We start from the raw sequence: 7,403 nt of genomic DNA, 5'->3' as shown, positions 1-7,403 counted from the left end.
ATTACAACAGTCACACCACAGGGAAATCAAATGTGCCACTCTCCTGAATTAATAAAGCCTGATTGGATGGCGTCATCAGAAAAAAAATAAACACTAATTGACCTTCATTAGATAAGCCTTAGTGGGGACTGATTTGGGGGGGGGACTGAAGGGCCTGATTAAGGGATAAAAGTAGATGCTGTCTAGAGCTGGTGCCACAAGGAACAGACATGCCAGACAGTGGTGCAAGGTATCTTTGTCCTTAGGATTTTATTTAACTTTATTTGGCTTCATCATATTGCGCTGTAGATCGTAATATATTCGGCTGCAAAGCACAGTTTATTAATCTGATTTATTTAGGACATTTTTTAAGTATTGAAGCAGAGCCAAGAAACACACATCTACTCCATGCGCATACAAACCGGAAGCTGTCATCTGTCGCTGCTAGTTTAAGTATTTGTCCTCTGCATTAAACATAGACATTAAAGGGTCATGAAACCCCAGACTACTTTTTCTGAGATTTTAGCAGAGGTGTTTGTGTAGCACATCGTAGAAGACAATGTTAGCATCCGATCATTTTTACTGTTGGAGAAAACTGGTTAATTTTAAGCTTTTTTGCACCATTTTCATCTTCCGGGTTTAAAATCTACATCGTGTTGACATCAAAATTTATGACGTGGCAAAGGACTATAGTACATTGATGATGCGTCGGTGTCTATTAAATTATTCATGAGACTGCGTGTTCTTATCCAATGAGAAGACACTTCGCTTAATTCACAACAGCATGTGTTGATTTGCTATGACAGACACTTTAGACTGTGAGATCGTGCACATAAGTCAAGTGAGAGAAACGCTCATGGATCGAAGGAGAGTATTTGTTTTTGCTTTGTAATAAGTGTTCAGCACAAACGCGATTCATTCACTTAGTGAGTGGAACCATTTTTACAGCTCCGTGACACAAGCCGTCAAAAGGCTTATATAAATGCCTCAGAATAAGCCTTAAAAAATTATCAGAGGTGCAACAGCGCGTTAATTTATCTGTTTTCGATGCAGAGTGCAAATGGCTGTGCAATTTATTTGTGTTTTTAACTCGATGGGAGCGAAATGATGTTGCATCCAGTGGGGACATAATTATGGATTATAATGACTTATACTGTCTTTTTACGCATTGCATCGCGCCGTGTAAACATAAAACCATGTTTGTATTTGTGATCGGAGAAATGACAAACAGCAAGCGCTACTCTACACTGCTCAAAACTCAAGTTTGAATAGTCAGTGGCAAATCCTTTAAATTTGAAAACCTACTTACAGTCTGTGAGTCAGAACAGCCGGCATTGTAGTCTACTCTACCAGGATCAGGAAACAGTCCTCCATAAAATGTTCTGCACACATCTGAATACTTGGGTTAAACTGTTCTGGAACCGTGTTGTAAATACAACTTAACAACTGATTTCTAGTTGTGTCCTCTTTTGGAAGGCCAAACAAAGTAGTTTCGCTTTCACAACAAAACACACAGCGTCACACACGGCGGGCTTGAGTGAGCGGAGGCCAGCGGGCTAGAGTGAGCAGATGCTGGCGGGCTAGAGCGGCAACCACATGTGACGACCCCGGGCTGGACTCCGCTTTGTCCAAGGTGAAAGCCGATCCAGCGATCCACAGCGCGAAGTTGATGTATTTCCTCAGTGGCCAGCACGGATCACCTCTAGGCATGACGAAGCAGATATCGTCCTCTTAAGGAAGGCCAAACAAAGTAGTTTCGCTTTCACAACGAAACACACAGCGTCTTCACGACATGGCGGCAGCAACAATACTACAGCGAGAATAAAAGTTATGTCTTCTTTCTTTGCGTGAACATTTGGGCTGTGTTATGCAAATCTTCCCACATTGTGACGTAGACATGTGGGGGCGTGTTAGAACGAGCCGTTTTAGGTAGGCGTGGTTGACTCTTAACTTTTATAAAGAATATCTCTTTGGATTTGAGACTTTAGTCTTTGCAACTTTACAGATGTTCTTTATGCAAGAGCTTGTAACACTTCAAAGAGAAAGGAAAAATTTAAATCACATCATGTGACCCCTTTAAATGTTAGACATAAAATTAACAGATAATGTGTTTAAAATTTGATACCATTTAGACACAAAGACTCTTCACTGCTTTAACAGGAGCTTCAGAACTTTGAAAAAACACATGATCCCTGTATTTCACCCTTTTTTGTTTGGAATGAAAGGGAAACAATGATAACTTTTGAGTTAAGTACTCCTTCAATATTGCACCTGCAAAGAAGTATCAGTACACTGTAAAAAATGATGTATATATATTTTTTTTTTTTTTAAACTTTTTTATTATTATTATTATTATTATTTTGTATGTATGTATGTATGTATGTATTAGCGGCTCATACTATTTTATAGCACTTGCTATTCAATTCTGTGTATTATTATTTTTAAGAAATTATGTAGTTGTTTAATTGTATACACTTAATTGTTGTCTCAACCAACTCCTAACCCTAAACATACCCATTGGTAACCCTCTTAGAATATATTGAAATAAATTAGGTTAAATATTTCATGTATATATATATATATATTCTGGTTTTAAATTCAGTTTTCTTGGAAAGAAAGACTTGTGTATGTGAGAGACTTCAGTTCATTAGTTCAGTTCAGTTAGCCGCAGTGCAGCTTCACGTTTGATGTGTGACCCACTTAAAATGCAGTAAATGGCAAAACAATTGCAGTACAATCTAGTGTGATTATTAGTGCTTTCATAAATGTAAAATAATTTAAATACAAATACTAATTTACAACATCCAGCAGCACAATGAACTGTTTTGCACAGCAAAATAGGCTAAATTGAGATTGCTCAAGTTCACGCTAGCTCTTACATTAAAAATAAGATGGAAAGATTAAAAAAATTATAGTTTCCATGGATCTAGTCTTTGCATCTGTTTGTTTGACGTTTGAATCAGGTCTCCTCTGTTGGAACAGAATTGGCTAGATGGCGCTGTCCCAAAAAAGAGGGTCCTAAAATTGTGGTCCTAGAACTGCAGCCTCTGGTATTGCAGGTTGTTTTTTGTTCAGACCAATGTGAAAATCGACCCATGTTTTTACCCTGCAAACATGCAGAGCTTTAAATGTGAACTCGATAAGAAGATAATTCATTATACAAATCTAAACGGTAAAATGTGTTTGTATGTTATTTATTTAATATAATAATTTATTGTTAATAATTGTTTAAATTAATATAATTAATACTTTTGACTCATCCGTTTTCTTAAAAAATGGTTTAGAGGCTGAAATGTAAAGTGTATCATTTAAAAAAAAAACATTTTGTTTTTGTGAAAACTTGTATCTGAACTGTAAATCATGCTTTTTACAGACAGTTGAATGGATGAATGAATGAATGAATGAATGAATGATGCATTTATATAGTGCTATATTGTGTATTGCTGTACACCCAAAGCACTTTACAATCATGTGGGGGGGGTCTCTCCTCAACCACCACCAGTGTGCAGCATCCACCTGGATGATGCGACGGCAGCCACAGTACAACAGTGCCAGTGCGCTCACCACACACCAGCTACAGTTAGAGAGGAGAGAGGGTCATAGAGCCAATCAAGTGTATGGGGATTATTAGGAGGCCATGATTGACATGGGCCAGTGGCAGCAATTTGGCCAGGACACCGGGGTTACACCCCTACTTTTTTTATGAGAAGTGCCATGGGATTTTTAATGACTACAGAGAGTCAGGACCTCGGTTTAAGGTCTCATCCGAAAGACGATTTTACAGTTTTATAGTTTACCATAGACATTGCCCTGCCCCCGCTCATATGGTATTAATTTTATTTGTGCAGGTCTTAAAAAGTCTTAAATGTTTAGCTTAAAAAATCCTGCAGCAACCCTGTTCTTAGTTATTTTCTTATCAGTTGTGTACATTAGGGTTGTATGTTACATCTAATGTCATTAAATTAATGTTTATTGCACTATTTAAATAAATTTAATTTCATTCATTTAACTAAATGACTATTTCAGTTTCATGTGTGTTACCATGATGGTGTTTAGTGTTTGTGTGCACTTTCTATATATGTTAGTATTTGAAAGCTGCTTGTGATATATGGGATGATTTTAGACTCAAATTATTAACCGATGCACACACAATTATCCATGTACTGCATACATTTTTATGCATGTATCTTACTAACCACAAACAAATGCCTTTTATTTGAGTCTGTGGAATTCGGGATTAAATGACTGTGCAGCAATTTGTACAAACACAGACATGTTTGCAAATAAAAATGTTCTGTTCTGCATTAATATATTATACATTTCTCATGAAAAAAGGAATCCGTGCATTTGCAGATCAGGTGAGGCATGCATTTATTGACATCTTGTTCGAGTCGATATTGTTCGGTTCATTTGGATTTTGAGACTTTATTTTCACAGTTTACAGCATTTCACGACTCCCACACACACACAACCACCAACGTACAAGGCTCAGCGCAATTCATTAACGTGTACACGATTTGAAAAATTCACAAATGTGCGTCACTAAACTGAAACGAATGCTTTTCAACTGGTGTCTGCAGAGTTAAGAATTACATTAATGTGCAGCATTTTGTTCAAATAGAGACATATTTGTGAATACAAATGTTATAGTTTGTATTAAAGTATCATAATTTGTGCATGTAGCGAATAAAATGTGCATTTGTGGATCAGTATCGCATGCATTCATTCACATCTCTTCTGAGTCAATTCTATTTGATTCATTTGAATTTTGAGACTTTCGATCCACTCTTTTAGCCTTGCCCAATCCACACACACACAGCTCGCAATTCCACACGCAGCTGAGCCTAAGAAAATCAGCGACCACTAGATGGCACTAGCCCCAGTCACATGCGCGCATTCCATTGTGTACGGTCCGTGACCTTTTGTGCTGTACATGTTATTTATTTTTGTCTCTTCTCTGTTCTCACTCTCGTGCTCTTAGGTACTGCCTTCCTTGGATTCTATTGGCTATCTTTGTTGTCATTCATCATTAGTTAATTATGACATCACATTTCCTTCACCAATCAAGCTCTCATCCGAGAGGTTTAAAAAGAGAACGTCAGCGGGAAGAAGGGTTGTGACGTTTTGTATTGTGACTGTTGTGTGCACCTGTGGAATGTGTTTGTGTTATGCTTTTGGGTTTTAACGGCTGGCTATGCTGCTGTGTGATCTGATGTTTTTGTCAGCTCTCCACTTGTTTGGAAGACAAGGAATGAGTGGAAGAGTTTAGTAAGTCACATGACCTACATACCTGCACGTAGGGATCTTGGATGTATTAGACACACTAACAGTTTAGTTGTGTGCGCTTTTCTTGTATGTTTTGTTTTTGTGTCGTTTATGACGCTTTTGCATTGAAGACTTTACTTACTTTTTCTTTAATGGTTTAGGGGTTTTGGGATTTAGTTAGTTAGTGGGATTTTTCTTTTCTTTTCTTTTATGATTTAAGCGCCACTTTAACTTCCCTTCTTTTCCTTTGTCTCGTTTGTTTAACTTGTTGTTCCTTGGGGCAAGAAATCTTTCTTGTAGTGTAGTTTCGCGTCATGTGTTCCATTGTCATTCATTTCCCTGGCTTATTTATTTAATATGTCAATTTAATGTTACCTCTTTTAATCCCTAGACAAAATTCACATCAGAGATGTAACAACGGTTTTATGAATGTTACATTGTGTTTGTTTCTTTTTGGTTTGACTATTCTCCTCTGCCCGTTATGGAAGAGGATTAGGGCCAAGCAATAATACAAAAATAAAACCATCTCGAGATTAAAGTCGTTAAATTTCAAGGAAAAAGTCGAGATAAAATGTTGAGAATAGACTCATTAAATTACGAGAAAAAAGTTATGTTTCAAGAAAAAAGTCATTAAATTGCGAGAAAAAAGTCGAGATAAAATGTTGAGAATAGACTCATTAAATTACGAGAAAAAAGTCGTTAAATAGCGAGGAAAAAAAAGTCTAAAAAGTAGAGAATAAACACACACGTGTCATGTTCATTTTATCTCGTTGGACCATGTTATTCAGCGTCTGCAGTAGGGTGGGTTGGAGAGTAATGCACTGGGGAGTAGTGTATGAAACGATCGATTGGGTTCGAGCCTGTCTTTTGCCAAACTCGCTTTTCTTCCTTTTGTCATCAAATATCTCATCGGAAAAGTGGAAATCAATTGCTTAACGAGTGTTTAATAATAATGTATTAATTAGGTAGGTTTAGTGTTACTACAGTAAATCCATTGTAAATATTAATTTGTGGATTGAAAAGTATTCTAACTGCATTGTTGTCACAGTGTTTCTCCTGTTTTCCACATCAGTGTTGCTGAGAATGGCTAATTTAATACATTATTATTAAACACTCGTTAAGCAATTGATTTCCACTTTTCCGATGTGATATTTGATGAGAAAAAGAAGAAAAATGAGTTTGGCAAATGATAGGCTCGAACCAAGTCGATCATATCATACACTGCTCCCCAGTGCATTATTCTCCAACCCACCCCACTGCAGACGCTAAATAACACTGTCCAGTGAGATCAAATGAATATGACACGTGTTTATTCTCGACTTTTTATTTAGAGTTTTTTCTCGAAATTTCACGAGTTTTGTTCTCGAAATTTAACAACTTTTTTCTCGTAATTTAACGAGTTTATTCTCAATATTTTATTTAGACTTTTTTCTCGAAATGCAACGAGTTTGTTCTTGTAATTTAACGAGTTTAATCTCAACATTTTATTTAGACTTTTTTCTCGAAATATAAAGATTTTTTTTCTCGAAATTTAACAACTTTAATCTCGAGATGGTTTAATTTTTTTATTATTACGTGGCCCTAATCCTCTTCCGTAGCCCGTAGAAATATAATAAAGATGTTTTATTTAACTTGTTCTAACTTTTGTTAAAACAGAATAGCTTATATTAATTTTGCCAAACAAGAACTTCGTGACAGTACCTTCACTGTTAGACTTTGCTGTAATTTTACAGTTACTTACCGCAAAAAGTCCAGTAAACTACCATATCAATGGTTTACGGTTAACTACTGTAATATGCACTGCATTGTGGGTATTTTTATGCCATTTACAGTAATTTACTGTATATGGGAATTTGTGGTACTTTACTGTTTGTTCAAAAGCAGTAGTGCTACTGTAAATTGTTCTGTGAATGAAAAACATGAATCTGCATTCTCAATTTAATGTCTGGGTAAGCACAATTGTGGTGAAATAAATGTATTTTTTAAATGATTCAAAAAAAAAAATTATAATAATTATATATATATATATATATTTATTAGGGATGCACCGATACCGATCGGTATACTGAGCTTCTTTACTCGTACTCGTTAAAATGCCCCGATACCAAACACCGATACCACACAGCATGTGATCAGTGCCATATTCAAACAAAGAAACA

Source organism: Sinocyclocheilus grahami, unplaced genomic scaffold, assembly GCF_001515645.1.
Source record: "Sinocyclocheilus grahami isolate Dianchi unplaced genomic scaffold, SAMN03320097.WGS_v1.1 scaffold1501.1, whole genome shotgun sequence".
NCBI classification, from domain to species: Eukaryota; Metazoa; Chordata; class Actinopteri; order Cypriniformes; family Cyprinidae; genus Sinocyclocheilus; species Sinocyclocheilus grahami.
Note: the sequence above shows the minus strand (reverse complement) of the source record.